Source organism: Ochlerotatus camptorhynchus, unplaced genomic scaffold (assembly GCF_037179485.1).
Source record: "Ochlerotatus camptorhynchus isolate MF236.1 unplaced genomic scaffold, CSIRO-AGI_Acam_v1.1 ptg000314l, whole genome shotgun sequence".
Lineage (NCBI taxonomy): Eukaryota > Metazoa > Arthropoda > Insecta > Diptera > Culicidae > Ochlerotatus > Ochlerotatus camptorhynchus.
In genome coordinates this window covers 2,493,932-2,512,167 of record NW_027040802.1, presented here as the reverse complement: position 1 = coordinate 2,512,167, position 18,236 = coordinate 2,493,932, and the positions used below count along the sequence as shown (strand labels likewise).

The 18,236-nt window shown below is 41.4% G+C and overlaps 1 protein-coding gene and 1 pseudogene across 1 annotated transcript in view; one reads left to right on the top strand and one right to left on the bottom strand.

The window, feature by feature from the left end:
- Positions 1–18,236, bottom strand: part of LOC135707571 (protein phosphatase 1 regulatory subunit 16A-like) — a 354,713-nt gene that overhangs the window by 33,077 nt on the left and 303,400 nt on the right. The window lies entirely within an intron of this gene.
- LOC135707597 (chromatin assembly factor 1 subunit B-like) overlaps positions 12,167–18,236 on the top strand; it is a 39,316-nt pseudogene continuing 33,246 nt past the window's right edge.

Below are 18,236 nucleotides of genomic sequence, written 5' to 3'. Positions count from 1 at the left end.
ATCGTCTGCACGATTAGGTTTTTTTTGTTTTGTTGTTTTCACCGATTTGCCTAAATTCATCACATTAGCCTTTGCCCTAGCTCATCCAATGGGAAATAGCGCGCCTCGGATGGTTGTTGATTAGGAAGTTCCAACGAACCACAGACAGATAATGCTCCTCCAGCAGGGGTCACCACCAAAGAATCACTGAAATCCCTTCCCCCAAGAGCAGAACAGAACAGAACGGAACGAAACGGATATCGCATGTGTGAACTTCATTACCATCACCGGCACCGCCACTGCCGCCGCTGGCTGCCGTGTGTGACGGTGACCGCGCGTCTTCCTTGTTCATCGTCGGTCACACCCCGCTGCACATCCATCCACCTCCACCTTGTTATTGTTTTTATGTTTTTCTTTTGCTTATTACGACGGCGATGATAACTAAAAAGCCATTAAATTTGGCCTCCCTAAGGTCAGTCGTGCAGTACCAGAATGACGACTGCTCTAGGATCTAGATGCAATCGAAGAACATCCTATTGGGTGGTTATGAATGAGCCCAAAACGTCACGTCACGTGTGCAATAAAAAGCGAACGGAAATTCCGAACTTCTACCCGCGGATTTATGGGGTACAGGATGGTTATCATTATGTGAGCTGTGCAGTGCACGCATTGCACACGTAAATTGCCAGTTTTTTTTTGTTTGTTCAAAGGTGGAAGTAAGGAACGCCGCAAAACCCGAGGTTCGAAAAGTGCACGTTCGTAAACGGTAAATCGCTGTGGTAAATTTTACGGGCACAGTAAGGTATGAATTATGTAATCGAAAATTTAGATTAATTAATAGTAGGTTGATTGGAAATTGCAAGGCACCAAGGGTTTCCATTCCATTCCATTCGAAGGCACATCAGGGCACATGGCTGACTGACGACGGGAAAACCAAACGTTGGCTATTAGCGAAGGAAGGCAGGCGCGATGGAAACTTGGACGGAATATAGTCGACCATATGCAATGGGGAAAACGAGGTGCATCGCGAGGCTATGTAATTTGGAGGAAACGCAATGGGATGCCTCTGTTTTGTTCCTCCGCTGTTTAAACTCCGTCATCCATTTAAAGAGCGGGGGAACAAAAGCGACGACGAACTCAAATGGCCTCACCTGTTTACATCTCATTGCAACTGTCGCTCCTCATCGGAAGTCTGAGATGCTCCAAAGCGACAGACCGAGAAAATCGAATTTGAAAGGTTGCTTTGTAGCGAAGACAGCACATCAAGAAGACTGGCCGTTTTCATGCTTTTAAAAATAAACTCCAAGAGAGAAACACCAGCTCGCCATCTACCGCCCAAAGGGAAAAGCTCCGAACGAATTTCGATAGCGAAGCGAATTTGCCCATGTTTTTTTTCTAATGCAGTGGGTCTACCTTTGCTCAACTCCATTTGTCCCTTTGTCGATTCTGATAGAGTTCTCTTCGTCTGTAGGCACAATGTTACTTGCATTAAGAAAGGGACAAACTTTGAAGTTATTTTTAAAAGCTTGGATGGATCATTAGCCCGAAATCTGTCATTCGGCTGGAACATTGCTAGAATTTGGTGAAAGAAATGCTCCACTACTTCGTTATACGGGACACATTTCCGTCATATGCCTCAAAAACAATGAAACCAATTAGCTATATTCGACATTTGTGTATCAAATGCTTTGGTCACGAGTTAACCCAGTTTTATCGAGGCTTTAAAGCATGCTACAAGTGTAAATCGTGGTCTACAGAACCCTCATAAAACCAAAATTGTTGCTTGGGAAATTAAGGCTGATGTAAAATAAATTCTACGAGATTGTCAATTTATGGATTTAAGGGAGGTGTGACGAAGCAAAGTGAAGTATGACGAGGTAGTGCCGACATTTTAAGATATTTTAGTTTTAATCGTTTAAAGTTTTCCTAGAAAGACTTAAAATTTATTTACGACTTTGTCTCAGACGTCATTTTGATCAGAATTGACGTTTTCGTGATACAATTTATAGAAAAATGTCAAAGACGCCATTTAGAAAAAAAAACAACTACAAGAGACAGCCCTAAGGGGTTGTACGCAATTGTGACGCAGGACTACGTGGTCTTAAATAATAAATCTTATTTGTTAACTGCAGCAGGAGCTTGTGTTTTGCGTAGGAATAGGAATTTGAGCGGAGTTTTCTCTGTTTATACTGTTTAGTATGACGCGCTTGACATAAATAGATGGCCCACAGCGACTCACGAAGAGCTACTGATTCCGATCAATAGCGGTGCGGCTTCTTCCTCCTTCTATGGATGCTCATGTGAAGGCAGCTTTTCGTTGTGTACTGGAGAACAACTGTTCAACACCACGCGCCGAAAGCATTGCTGCTGCTGCTGCTGATGATGATGCCGATGACCGGACACCACCACACACGGTGATTGGAACTGAATCCGATCAGCGGTTGAGGGCAGCCTTGATAGCTAGCTGCTTGGCGGGGAGCCTTTCTTTGGGTACTGGAGAACACCAGCACTCATCACGCGGTGATTGAATAAACACCGTTTGGTGAGACCGGATGGAATTCAACTTTGAAATCTGTGTTAGGGAAATCGCTTTTCGCAGGCAATTGGTAATAATTTTAATTATCACAGCAGCAGTTGCAATTTTGTGCAATTTTCAATAGTGATATGATGCGTAGAAATATTTCTGATCGATTGGTGATAAAATTATTGAAATTGGTCCAGGGGCCGCTGAGTTATTAACGTTCAAAATCTTTCATAGTTTTGTTACATGTTCCATTTTCTGTTTTCACAAAGTGTACCCCTATATAGAAATCACAGACGTAGTACTACGTTAAAATCAAAAAGATCCACAATGATCGATTTGCATGAAACTTTGCATAATTGTTTGTTATGGGAAATGATTCACATTATTGCTAAAATTCGGCCATTTTGGCCCTTATAAAATTTTCATAATGGCATCCTTTAAATCAATGTTTTGTCAATCTGGTAGTGATTTCCCGTCACCGACATATTCTACACATTTTTTTTGTATCATAAAGTTGAAATTGTCTAGCGTCAACGAAGCTGCCAATCATCGCTTTCAATTGAGAGTCATTCTGTCTTCGCTTCGAGCAGATCCCTTTCAACATCAACAGAACCACTTGCGATCAGTTTTCATGCTGTTTGCTTTGGCTTGACTCGTGTTCGTCTTTCATTGTCAAATGAACTTACTTCCGCAATGAAGCGAAGCTGTTCTGACTTTTGTTGATTGTTCATTCGGTTCATTTAGGCAAGGGCATGGGCATAGATCTGTGTACGTGGATGTCAAATTTATCACTGTCAGGTGGTTTGTTTTAGCTTCCATTCGTTTCCATCTATTACCGCCACTTTTAAGCTGGGTTTAGACAGGGCAGGTCAATTGATCAAGTCAGTTGAATTCAATTGACTTGAAAAGTTGAGCCTGGTTCAACTTTTTTCAATTCAAGTGAGTTGATCAAGTCCGTTCAATTCGCGTTCAAGTCAGTTGAATTCAACTGAGTTGATCATTTGACTTGTCTAGTCTAAACCCAGCATTACTCCGGTGTGAAATGAAAGAAACAGAAGGAGAACAAAATGCGAGGTTCGGGACCATGAAAACAACATCACGCGTGTTACATTTCGATTTCAGAAAAAAGTGGGAAATACTGACGCTGACTCATCAATATGGGAGTTTTTGAAATCGCGGTGACGCCAAATCGATATCCGGCACCATTTTGCAATCCAAGATGGCAGCTTCCGATTTCAGAAAAAAGTTGGAAATATTGATGCCGATCCATCAATATGGGTATTTTTTAAATCGCGGTAACGTCTAGAGATCGAAAATTGATCTGCGACGCCATTTTTAAATTCAAGATGGCGGCTTTCAGTTTAAGAAAAAGTTGAAAAATGTGGGTATTTTTGGAATCGGGATGACGTCTAGAGGCCAGAAATCGATGTCCGAGGCCATTTTTAAATCCAAGATGGCATCTTCCGATTTAAGAAACAGTGGAAAACACTTCCGCCGATCAATGAATATGGGTATTTTGAAACGAGGTAACGATATGCAACACCATTTGAAATCCAAGATGGCGGCTTCCGGTTTAAAGAAAAAGTGCGATATACTGTATAATATAAATCAATATAGGGAATTTTGGCATAGCATCGGGATGATGTCTAGAGGCTGAAAATTGATATCCGACGCCATTTAGAATTCCAAGATTGTGGCCTCCGATTTCATAAAAAGTGGGAAATACTGACGCTAACTCATCAATATGGGTATTTTTGGCATCCGGCGCCATTTTGAAATCCAAGATGGTGGATTCCGATTTCAGGTATTTTTAAAATCGCGGTGACGTCTAGAGATCGAAAATTGATCTGCGACGCCATTTTAAAATTCAAGTTGGCGGCTTCCAGTTTTAAGAAAAAGTGGAAAAATATGAGTATTTTTGAAATTAGAGGCCAGAAATCGATGTCCGACGCCATTTTTAAATCCAATATGGCAGCTTCCGATCTAAGAAACAGTGGAAAACACTTGCGCCGATCAATGAATATGGGTATTTTGGAATCGGGGTAACACCATTTAAAATCCCAGATTGCGGCTTCCGGTTTTAAGAAAAAGTGCGAAATACTGTTAAATATCCATCAATATAGGGATTTTTGACATCGGGATGATGTCTAGAAGCTGAAAATTCATATCCGACGCCATTTTGAATTCCAAGATTGTGGCCTCCGATTTCAGAAAAAGTGGAAAATACTGACGCTGATTCATCAATATGGGTATTTTTTAATCCGGGTGACGTCTAGGGGCCGGAAATCGATATCCGGCGCCATTTTGAAATCCAAGATGGTAGATTCCGATTTCAGGTATTTTTAAAATCGCGGTGACGTCTAGAGATCGACAATTGATCTGCGACGCCATTTTCAAATCTAAGATGGCGGCTTCCAGTTTTAAGAAAAAGTGGAAAAACTGTCAAATACCCATCAATATAGGTATTTTTGGAATCGGGATGCTGTCTAGAGGCTGAAAATTGATTTCCGAAGCCATTTTGAAATCCAAAATTGTGGCCTGCGATTTCATAAAAAGTGGGAAATACTGTCAAATACCCACAATTTAGGTATTTTGGGAATAGGGGTGACATCGAGAGATCGGAAATCGATATCTGTCTGTTACCCATCAATATGGGTATTTTTGGAATCGGGATGGCGTCTAGAAGCTGGAAATCGATATCCGACGCCACTTTAAAATCCAAGACGGTGGCATCCGATTTCAGAAAAAAAAGTGTCAAATACCCTAAAATATGGGTATTTTCGCAACCGCCGAAAATCGATGTCAGACGCCATATTGAAATCCAAGATGGGGACTTCTGGCCGACGCCATATTAAAATCTAAGATCTCGGCTTTGGTTCAGAAAAAGTGTTAGAAATTATCAAATACCAATCAATGTGGGTATTTTTGGAATCGGAAAAAGAATCGATGACCGACTAAATCTTGAAATTCAAGATGGTGGCTTCCGATTTCAGAAGAAGTGTCAAATATCCTACAAATGGCAGTGAACATAGATTTTCAGCATCTATGCGTCGTCTCCGTTCCGAAAATATTCACATTGCAGGGTATTTGACACTATTTCTAAAACCCGATGGCCGCCATTTTGGATTCCAAAATAGCGTCGGATATCGATTTTCGGCATCTAACCGTTCGGAAAATGCCCATATTTCTTCTTCTTCGCTTTTCAAGCTTATTGCTTATCGCATATTAGCTTATTGCGTGCTCTCAACTTAGTGTTCTAGATGTACTTCCACAGTTATTAATTGAGAGCTTTCGATGCCTGCTACCATTTTTGCATTAGTATAATTGTGTGTCAAGTGCAGTCATACTCTTATGCCCAGGGAAGTCGAGAAATTTTCCAACCCGGAAATTCCTAGACCGAACCGGGAATCGAACCCAGCCACCTCCTGCATGGTCTTGCTTTGTAGTTGCGCCCTTTACCGACTGAGTTAAGGGAGGCCATATCTTAGGGCATTTAAAACTTTTTCCTGAATCCCGATGACCGCCATATTTAGATTGAATTGTCTCATATGATAATATTCCGCCCACTATATCACAATAAATTGCGAGTAGCTGGGTACTCAAAGTCTTCCATTCGTTAGTCATTTCAGGTGGATTAGAACAGGTTTAGGTTTAGGGTGGGCGTTGGCCAGATTTGGATTTTTCAGATGTAATCCTGGATAGGACCCTGTCATTAAACGTCGCGTGAAAGTGGAACTTAATGAAGGCCTAAGTACTTTTTCGAAGTTTTTAGTTTTCGGATTTGAAAGATCGTCGGTTACAGTGGCCTCCTTACTGAGCAGAAAATCGCGGTCCCATGTCCTTACATATCAAAGATATTTATGGTAAAATCGCTTGTGTATCGTGTAAACTCGTTGTTGTCGTTGGTTCCGGGTTTGAATGGATACACAAATTTGAGCAACGGTATTATGTGATATGAGGAGCTCGGTGGCCTTAGAGCAACCGTTTTTGCTTACTGAGCAGAACATCATGAGTCTAATCTCAGGCCTATCCACATTCAAGATTCGTCAATCGTTTTATCGGCTTCCATCAAAGCGAGTGTCATGTCAACACAATCCTTCCCATTCCTTTCTTGACCTGTGTTCGGGCGCGGCCGGCGCTGGTATTGCCTAATTTAAGATCACCAGTTTTTACACATTGAGGATGATTGCTAGTCCCAAGCATCATCTATTGGTTCTCTGTGTAATTACAGCTGGTCTGGCAGTAACAGAGTAGCAACCGTGGGCGGTCAATCAAGCTCAAGCAAGCTCAAGCTCAATCCCGATGGCCGCCATATTAGATTCTAAAATGGCGTGGTAAGATATCGATTTTCAGAATCTACGTTCCGTCTCCGTTCCGAAAATACCCGTATTGTAGGGTGTTTGACACTGTTCCCAGAACCCTGATAAAGACTCAATCAGGGTTCTGGAAAAAGCCCATGAATTTCGATGACTGATTCAAGCTCTCTACGGAAAAAAAAATCTGGACCTAGAAAAAAAATACAAGACCCTTAGACTTGTCTCAATTTTCAGAATCCGCTTACTTTGAAGGATTTTTTAAAAATCCAAAAAAACCCCACACAAATTTTGAAGTGATTTTGAAAAATTATAAAATTATCACCAAAGTATTTCTGAGAAAAATTTCTAAGGGAATCATGGAAAAAAAAAATTCTTAGAGTGTATTGATTAGAACGAATGAGTTCCTGCGTTAATTTTCCTTCAGATGTCACTGCTGTTCTCAATGGTGACATCTATCAGAAAATACGCATACGCTTAGTTCCGCTAATTGTTAACAGAGGGCAGTGCGGTCAAAACATGTATGGTACCTCAATATATGCATTCAAATGAGCATCCAAAAGTCCCTCCTTTTTTACATATTCTGCACACAAAATACTTTCTAAGCCCCGCCCCTAACAGGATCTACCCCATTTTTTTTTTAAATATATTGTGCCGAATATGTAAAAAAGGAGGGACTTTTGGTGTTAATCTACATAAATGCATATATAGAGGCACCAGGCATTTTTTTTTTTGCAGGGGGCTGTGTCATTTCGCCGAAGGCCGTTTCGCCGAATGGGTTATTTAGAAAATAACGAAATCAGTACAACTTGAAAGAACTACTCATGTTCAAAAGAAGCAAGCATTCCTATAAATCAAAAACATATATTTGAAACATTATGAAATCAGTACAACTCGAAAGAACTGCTCATGTTCAAAAGAAGAAAGCATTGCATTTGAATAGCAGGTTGAAAAAATTGAAAGTTCTTAATCTTTTTTCGAGACTGATTTAAAAATTTACTGAGCTGCGAGAAAAGTGCAAAACCGTAGGAAATGGCTTACTCTTTGGCGAAATGACCCATTCGGCGAAATGTCCCGCTCCCGTTTTGCAGTGTCAGGTACTCTATTTTATAGTCTGTGAGAGGGAAATCACACATAGAGTATCATCAAAATGCATGGCATGTTGAGACATTGAGCTCAAATTTTGAATTTTTTGGCACTCCGGGGACTGGTAGTAGAGCAGGTAAAACTGTATGGAAAAAATCATTTTTATTTAATTGTAGCTTGTTTAACTATAATTTCCACGAAATAAGTGAACGACAAACTCCATGAATGATTCCTTCAGGCCGTCGTTCACTATTGACGTAGGATTACGTCTTTCGACAACATATTGGGGGGGTGCAATTAAAAAAAAAACTAAAATCGACCGCGTTACGAAAAGTGGTTAGGTTTTGACCACTTACAACTCTGTCAATAGCGGATGGATTTTAATTCCAAACAAGCCAATCGATTGGAAATTTTTCTACGAATCTGCTAAAATGAACACTTTATCAATTTTCAATACGTCACTATTGAAAATTACACACATGTCCAACTGTTGCCATGGTGATCAAAAACGATGCGTTTCCGTGATAGGAAAAAGTGGTTTCCTTAACACAGTCGCCGAATATTGATACCGACCACGTAATCCTACGTCAAATCTGCGGTCGAGTCTTGGATACAACCTCATGTATGGTCATGTCAAAGACACAAAGGGAAATTGCATTTGTAAAGAGTTAATATTACTGGTAAACAACTCCACCATCTGGAAAATAAGGTCTGACTGACTGCGAACCAGGGCGTCACAATACCAGCTTCAATCGACAAAATCGATGCGACGAAGAGACTGCTAGCGTTCTTTTTCTGTTGAACTCGAACAGCTTCACAGCATTCTAGAACCTCACTCGGCGTCTACAAACAAATTTTCAATCGCTTGTTTCTCTTTCTCCCGTCGCTTCATTGGTCTTGCTTTCAAGCTTCGATGATGCGGACCAGTGACGGAGCGCTTGACTTTGCTAGTTTCGTCTTTCATGAAACACGTCAACAGAGGTTTCATGACGTAGGGGAAATGGATGTAATGTCGGCCTAAATGCCCCTAATTTGGACCCATGCATAAATTCAGCAATCGACTAAATTTTCAATGGCGACCAAAAATATCCATTAGTATCGTCCCAATGCATAATGGGACATCACGCATAACGCATAACGAAAGGTATTGAAAGGAGGTTTCGTTTCATCTCGATAATCGACGTTACTCTCATTGAAAGCGATGAGCAAAGCAACGACGAGAAAATCGTCAGCCAGCCTTTCGTTCTAATCGTGCTTCTTTTTCATTTTCGTTTCGTGCTGATAGTCTAGCTAGGTGTTATAGAAATGATGCGTTGAAGAAAGGGACACAACTCCGAGTTCATGTTAGAGCTTCGAAAATGAAGAGCCCTGCTCCGAACAGTGTGCGAAATGCGGAAACGAATGTTCTGCTTCAAAAATGATCGAAGTGAGATCCAAATTGTTCGTTTATTTACTAGGCTCAGTCGTGTAAGACACTTTGCGGAACAAAAATCCGCATTTTTACGCGTGGCGGGCTCGAGGTTAATGAGTAACAATTTCGTTTGGAAGGAGTTAGGTAGGAAATAGGTTTCTGAAGCCTCCATACTCTCGAACGGTTGACCAAATGCTGGGTGGGCAGGGTCAAGTAGCACAGAAACAGGTGGATAATAAGACTGGGACACAATGGCTGGAAAATGTGTGAAAAGGAAGGGATGGTCACATCAAACTCTAACATCAGACAAACAAAGGAAATCGTAGATCGCCTGCATGTAGGGAAGATTACAGGTTCTCAATACATCTCTTACTTCACGGAAGTGTTGTCTACCTCGGGCCACTAGGGTATCCACTAGAAGTGCTTTAGAGGCGTCATTACCCGGGCAATACCAAACTGCGTGATCGATGTCATGTCGATGTCAGTAGTTGTTGGACATAAGTCTTGAAATCACACGAATGAATCCCCGAATTACATCCAGACCTTTGGACGACGCTCTCGAAGAAACATTTGGAGTAATGGAATTTAACCACCGCCCAAGAGAATTTCTTGTCCAATCGTTTTGTCAACTTAGAAGAGAACTCTGACGTACTAATGATGTGAATTTCTTCTATCATAAATCTCGCCTTGTTGTGCGCCCACCTTTGCGAGAGAGTCTGCCTTCTCATTGCCTGGGATTGAGCAATGTGAGGAGACCCATACAAAGGTAATCATATATGATCTTTCGACCAGCAAACTCATCTGCTCCCTTACCTTTGAAAAGAAATAAGATGAGTGCCTACCTTGCTTCATCGACCGAATAGCCTCAATCGAACTGAGACTATCCGAGAAGATAAGGTAATGGGTCTGTGGGCATGTCGGAAATCATCCTCAAAGCCAAGTTGATTGCTAGCTGCTAGTTCAGCAACATAAGCGGAACAAGGTTCCTGAAGTTTCCGGAAGGCGGTTGAGTATTCATTGAAGACACCGAAGCCAGTGGATCCATCAATGCGTGACCCATCAGTGAAAAATCTTCTATTGCAATTGACTTGTTGGTACTTTTCAGCAAAAATACGGGCAATTGAGATAGGTTGAAGTTGATCTGGAACTCCTTGAATAGCCTGTTTCATGGGGAGATGGGGGAACTCTAGTTAGTAAAGCGTACACGAGCTGGGTTGTAGCAATCTAGACTGGGAGAATATGAGCCATATGTTTGCACTTCCCTAACACGGTCGCCGATTTCAGATATCCAAATCGAAGATTTCAAGCGTGTCGGTCGTGAAAAAAAAACTTCCCTAATCGGAGCTCAAGTAATAAATCAAGATTTTTGGATCATGATTTTCAATTTTCTTTTAAAAATTACCCATCGAAAATAGTAGCGTCACCCGCTGCAATTTTACAGCACAAGTGTAACTATTCAAATCAAAAATCACACATGGAAACTAACAACATCAGCTAGTAGGGGAAATATTCCCCTACCTGATGATGGTGTTTGTTTGCCTGGGTGAGTTAGCAGTTAAGACAAATCTTCGATTGAAGTGATTGTTTACAAAAGCAGATATGTCGATTTGAATGGTTACGCTTGAGTAGATGTACAATTACGTGCATTCTGGCCATGGGTGAAATGCATGTATATCGATGCGATATTACAATGACACTCTGGCCTAATCATCATAAACAAAAATTGCCACCCTCCCCACGCCCAATTTCGTAACCTAGCTACGCCCTCTGTACATCTACGAGATCAACCATGACGTCAACAATGTCCTTCACTACAAAATTTGCCTAAACTTTCTCAAAGAGTGAATCCACTTCTTGATTCTTATTACCCAAAATGTTCTGCTTAGAAGGTGCAAAGCAAATGAACCAGATGTATATACAAATGAGCAATATTTAGTTTGCTTGTACGTATTTTCAACTTCAAGGCTGTAAACATTATTTAACATCTAAATAATTGGTTCAGTAAATAGGTTAACCAATTTCCGCTGTTATCGCCAGAATGGTAAATAGAATCATCCTTAACGCGCCATACTTCCCACTTTGATCATCAACCGACGCCGCCTGGGCTTTGCGTTATACTCAAATTGCCCGTTTGAATAATTTACAATTTAATCAATTTACCACCCATCCTCAGTTAGTCACGCTGTCACCCATTATCACAAATCGCAGTTCATAAAAAAAAACTGCTTAATAAAATTCAAACCACTTGAATCAGTGTGTAATTTTCCACCCTGAAATAAATGAACCATGTCGCCATGTTGAATTACGACCGGGCCATAACTCAACTCATCCCTCCAACTCCCCCCATTCACAATTGGGCTTAAATCATTCCAGTTCTCCCTGCTGCAAAATCCCTCTCCAACTCTAATGCGTTCCATTTCCATTCATGCCGGTCTGGGAAAAGAAAAATCTCTTAGGACCGCCTCCTTCCGCTCATCCCGGCAGAGAAAGGCAGTAAATTTGACTTTCTCGGCGTTGATTAAGAGCTTGGCTGGCGACCTCCTGCTGCGAGGACAACAACGACGCTGAATCCGGGGCACCATTTAACCCCCCCCCCCCCTCCCCCCTTCCTCGAGAGTGTCACTTTCCACAGCTTTGAATTAATCACTTCCACTTTCATGGCTTCCGATCCGAATTTTCCTTTTCATCACTCACTCCCACCGCAGAAAAATAGCACCGCCTCCGCGTTCGAATGATCCACTTAATCGGGCTGATTAGGCACTTCACACTCACGAGCAGCGCGCTCCCAAATCCTCGTTTTCCGATTCTTCCGACACGCGAATTTCGATCGCATTCACGCAAGGATTCTCCGAGATGGGGTAAGTCACGTCACACACGCTAAGCGTCCGTCAACTGCCACCAGCAGTGCCAATAATCGACTAAACCAGCCCCAGTAGAATCGGTTGTTAAGCCATTGTGCATTATTGAGCGACGCGAGTGAGCGTATTTTTTTTTCCTCGCTCAAATGGGTCCGCGGCGTTAGGGTTAGGTATTGGTTGTTGTTGTTGCTGGTACTGTCGTTATTAATTGTAAGGTATCATCCACATATGTGCGACGCAGCAGCTGCCTGCAAACACCCAACACGAGCGCGGCCGGAGCATAACGACGTCGAAAGGAAAACCAACCGACGAACGAACGAACGCATGGCTGAAGGTCCAAAATATGCGCGAATTTCCGTTCGACTTCCAATGGTTACACCTTTGTGTGTGTGTTGCATGGACGGGCAGTGGACACTGGGCGGAAGGGTTTCACTCTCTCATCGTCAATAATATATGGTCGAGTCGAGCGTGGAGCCGATCGAAAACGTAAACAACGCAGAGTTACGGGAAAAAAAGACAGGTGGAAATTTGAAAACGAACTTCGATTAGACAGGGTTGAAGCTGGGAAGGTATTTCAGGACATATAATTTTTTTTATTTGGAAATTTCACAGAGGTCCAGAAACCGTATTTAGGTGGAATAAATTGTTTGTACCTAAATCATTAGTTGTACGTATATAGTGTCGTCGGGGGTACACTTTGTGAAAACCCAAAATGGAACATGTAAAAAAAATATGAAAGATTTTGAACGTTAATAACTCAGCTGCCCCTTAACCCATTTCAATAATTTTATCACCATTCGATCAGAAATATTTCTACGCATCATTTTTCGAAATTTCACTATTGAAAATTGCACGAATGTGCAACTTTTGCTATGATAATTAAAATAATCACCGATTGCCTGCGAAAAGCGATTTCCCTAACACAGATTTCAAAGTTGAATTCCATCCGGTCTCACCAAACGGTGTTCTATCACCGCGTGGTGAGTGCTGATGTTCTCCAGTACACAACGAAAGGCTGCCTGCAAGCAACGAGCTGCATGGGCATCCATAGAAAGAGGAAGAAACCGCACCACTATTGATCGGAATCAGTAGTCCTTCGTGAGTCGCTGTTGGCCATCTATGCCAAGCGCTTCATACTAAAGAGTATAAACAGAGAGAACCCCGCTCAAATTCCTATTCCTACACAAAACACAAATGGGACATGGCCATTTGCGTCAAAACTATTGAGTGTAGCATTTTGACGTCTTAAATTTGTAAGTACTTTGATTGAGTGGTAAACATTTTTGCTTAAGGAGGGTATACACCAAGATAAAAAAAATAACTTTTTTATGTCTTGTTAAAATTGATGAACACCTATGGAGACATTGTAGATGACATCATTTTAAGAAACTTTGCCAAAGAAGACAATTTTCTATCTCTCAACTGTAAGTACTGTGTAAGTGCTCTAAAAAAGCACATTATTGTTAAAAAAAATAAATCGCTATCTTTTCGCTTTAAGGATTTACGTCCGTTTTTGTAATTTTTTAACGCTATCTTTAAGGGGGTGTATCTTGCAGGCTAGCAGGTATTAGCAGCTAATCTCACCGTTATTTTGTTCAGGATCTTATACCCTACTGTTACATCTACAATTCGTAGGGGGATCCAAGAGGATGTCTCATGAATTTTCTAATGTAGTACCTCAATGTTTTGTTACGTTTTGCTTATTACATGACCATTTTTCCAAGTATTTACATTAGGGTGGGTTCCCCATTGCTTTTCCAATGCTTATTCAGATCCCCAACTACTGAGCAAAATTTGAACGAATTAGGTTACAATCTCAATTTGCGGGAGAATTTTAAATTTGGTATGGGAAATGTATGGCAAACGGAACGATCCTATTCATTTGCTTACCAAAAATCCAAATATTGCTCAAATGGCACCAAAACTCGGACTTAGAATGAGAATACTATACCCAACAAATTTGTCGAAGCTTCAACCCATCCTAATGTACATACTTGGAAAAATTGTCATGAAAACAGCAAAACGTACCAACCATTAAGGTATTATACTCCTAGGATCCCCCTACGAATTGTATATGTAACAGTATGATGTAAGTTGCTTATCGAAATTTCGTGGAGTTTAGCTGCTAATACTTGCTAACCAGCAAAATACACCCCTTAAAAAATTTAGTTTTTAAAAATTAGAAATGCGGATGTGAATCCTTTAAACGAAGAGATAGCGATTTGCTTTCTTTGGCAAAAATGTGCAATTTTAGAGCACTTACAACTTTGTAGAACATTGAAAAAAATGTTAAATTCAAACAAAAAAGTTATGGTAAAAAAGGGGTTTTAAGGGAGTACTACCGTTTGTACTCCATTTTCACCCTATAACTTCGTCCAGATGAGGGATAGAAAATTGTCGTTTTTGGAAATGTTTCTTAAAATAACTTCATCTACAATGTCTCCATAGACGTTTATCAATTTTAACAAAACCTTAAAAAGTTATCTTTTTTATCTGAGTGTATATCCCCCTTAAGCAAAAATGTGTTTGAGAGGTACTCAAAAATGAAGAAACGTTGTAGAAGAAATCAAAATGCTACACTCAATAGTTTCGTCGCAAATAACCATGTCCCACTGTGCGTTGTGGCAAATCTGACAGTTAGACAATAGATTTTTCTGTCACTTTGCCGGATGCAATGTGCGTGGACCATAACTTGATCAAGCACGCGAATATCTCGAACCGTCCCGTATGCTCGAATGGAACCGATCTGCAATACTTAACGGTGTATTACCAAAATGTAAGAGGTATTCGCACTAGATCTAACGAGCTCTTTCTGGAACTTGCTGCCTGTGAATACGACGTAATAGCATAGAGGTAACTCTAAGACTAGAAGGACCCGAAGAAACTTGCTCAATTTTTTGGCTCAGCTCTGGTACTATCTTCGGTCCCAAGCTAATCGATGAACCCCTCGAAACATAGGAAAATTCACGAACCCCTCATTGTATCTGTCAAACTTTCATAGCGAATCAAAACAAACATTATGTAGTACTAGAATGGGGTACGTTAATCTATTTGCTTTGGACCAATAGGCTAGTCAAGTAGTGAGCCAATTTAAAATCGTTAGTTTCCACCGGTTGGTAATAGTACTCACAGAGAATTGGCTTCGTCCTGATGTCGCTAGCTCTGAGTTCGCTGCCAACTACTCGGTATTTCGCTGTGATCGCAGTGCAGCTTCTAGCAACCTTTAGCGTGGTGGTGGAGTTTTAATTGCGGTTAAAGTCAACCTCAACTGCAGTTCAGCAGAGCTCATAAATTGTGGTAATATCGAGCAAGTCGCTGTTTGTGTTAAACTCCATAAGGCGACGATCTATGTGTGTGGAATCTATCTCCGTTCGATCTCGCCACCGGAATTGTGCTCAACGCACTCTGCAGCAGTCCATCAGATCTGTGAACGTGCCACGAATTATGATAGGATTGTTATCGTTGGAGATTACTATCTACCGCAGCTGGTCGTATGGTCGTGTCAATAGCATGCTTCCGTCCAACGCTTCTACTGAACAGGAAATCGCTTTGGTTGAATCTATGGTTGCCTCCGGTCTGCATCAGCTCAACAGCCTGCTTAATTCGAATGATCGTACACATTTCACGTAGACGAAGTAGACCTTATTCGTTCAAGCATCCGTGGTGCACATCTGAGTGACAGCATCTACGTAACGTCGTGCGAAAAGCTAGAAAACGCTATTTTAGAGCTCGGACTGCTGAGAACCGGATAAATCTACATTCGCTCGAAACAGTTTACAGCGATTGCCGGACTGCTGCATTCCGTAGCTACATCGGACGAATGGAGCTGACCGCGAAGCAAGACCCGTCATCCTTTTGGTCGTTTATACGTAGCCGTAAGCAATCCAATCGTATTCCTGCCGAGATGACTTTCAAGAATTCCTCTGCTGATTCACCGCATAAGCTAGCTAATCTTTTTGCCGACATTCTTCGAGAATGTGCACAGTACAACATCGCCGATATTCTCTTCTGACAGTGTAAGGACCTGCCTTGCATACAATCTGAACTGTTCACCTCTAGTTGTGAGCCAGAACGAAATATGTTTAGCCTTGCAAAAGTTAGACGTTTCGAAAGGGCCTGCCACTGACAATATACCGCCGTTGTTTTTAAGAGAATGTGCTGGTTCACTGCTGACGCCACTGACGATTATTTTTAACAGGTCACTCAGTGAAAGTACATTTCCCGAAGCGTGGAAGTTAGCCTCGATCTTCAAAGCTGGTAACAATCATGCTGTTGAAAATTACAGAGGTGTTTGATATTATGCTGTCTAGCTAAAGTGTTCGAACAAAGGGTTCACAAAGCTCTGTATGTCGCCTTCCGACCGCTGATATCGGACTTTCAACATGGATTTGTTAAGAAGCGATCTGCAACGAGGAATTTGAAGTCCTACGTAAGCTTCCTGTCTTCAGAAATCGTTCGATGCCATTTACTTCGATTTCTCGAAGGCGTTTGACAAGGTTCCTCATGACCCCGCAATTGACAAATTCAAGCATCTGGGCTTTCCTAATTGGATCACCGAATGGCTGCGCTCTTACCTATCCGGTCGGAGGGCATTCGTCAAATTCCATTTTTTCCATCACGTCAGGAAACATTCTGGGACCACTGATTTTTATATTGTTCATGAATGATTTGTGCTTTCGGCTGAAATCGAGCCTACTGCTTTACGCTGACGATCTAAAAATATACAGTGTGATATCATCGCATCTCGACTGCTGTGCTCTTCAGGCCGATGTTGACGAGCTTCTGCTATGGTGCTGTGAGAATGTAATGGAACTTAATATCAAACATTCATTTCGTTTTCTCGCCGACAATCCCGAACAGAGTTTGAATACTACATCAGCTCAGAGGCTATAGAACGTGTTCAAGCAATACGTGACCTTTGCGGCCCTTGCATTTATTCGTCGCAATACAAGTGGCTTCACCGATATATATATGCTCTCAAGGCACGGTACTGTTCAATTGTTCGCAGAATCATGAATTATTATCATTACAGAAACATGGCGTAAGATTATGCCTTTCGGCAGCATATTGGGGGTGCAATTAAAAAAACGCGTTACGAAAAGTGGTCAGGTTTTGACCATTTACAACTCTGTCAATAGCGGATGGATTTTAATTCTAAACAAACAAATCGATGGGAAATTTTTCTACGAATCTGCTAAAATGAACACCTTATCAATTAAAAAAATTACACAAATATCCAACTGTTGCAATGGTGATCAAAATTATCACCGATTGCCTGCAAAAAGCGCTTCCCCTAACACAGATTTCAAAATCGAACTCCATCCGGTCTCGCCGAACGGTGCTTATTCAATCACCGTGTGTGGTGGTGTCCGGTCACTCGTCCAGTACACAACGAGAGGCTGCCAGCAAACAGCGAGCTGCAGCCCACGTGAGCGTTCATTCACCGAAGAAGGAGGAAGAAGCCACACCGCTACTGATCGGATTCAGTTGCACGTCGTGAGCCGCTGTGCGCCATCTATGCCAAGCGCGACACCCTCGTTCTAAACAACATACAGCTCACCAGCCTCATCCGAGTTGAAGCCACATCACCCCCAAAGCTTGTTGATAATGTGCCCATCAAGCTTGTGGTCAAATGAATTGTATTGAAGTGGTACATAAACATTCTCGCAATGACCGAATACCATGACTTTGTCAATTAACCAGAAACACTTCAAATTAAGGTAAGGTTTTCTCAAGGACGCTAGAAAAACAGCAAAAAATCTCGAATATATGATTGATTACGTATATCTCATGCTTGGGAAATTTTCGCAAGAAATTCCTCGAATCATTTTTCGCTTTTTTACTATCTATTGAATAAACAAAAAATGTGTAATGTTGTCATCAGAAAACAAGGCTTTCCGTGAAAAAGTGGTTTCCCTAACACAGTCGCCGAATATTGGTACCGCACACGTAATCCTACGTCAAATCTATTGTTTTTTCTTTTCTTTTGACGGAAAGCTTCTAGACGCTTGCCCGTCGCTGCGCTTCTTTGACTAAAAATACACCAACAGGACAGTAAACCAGAG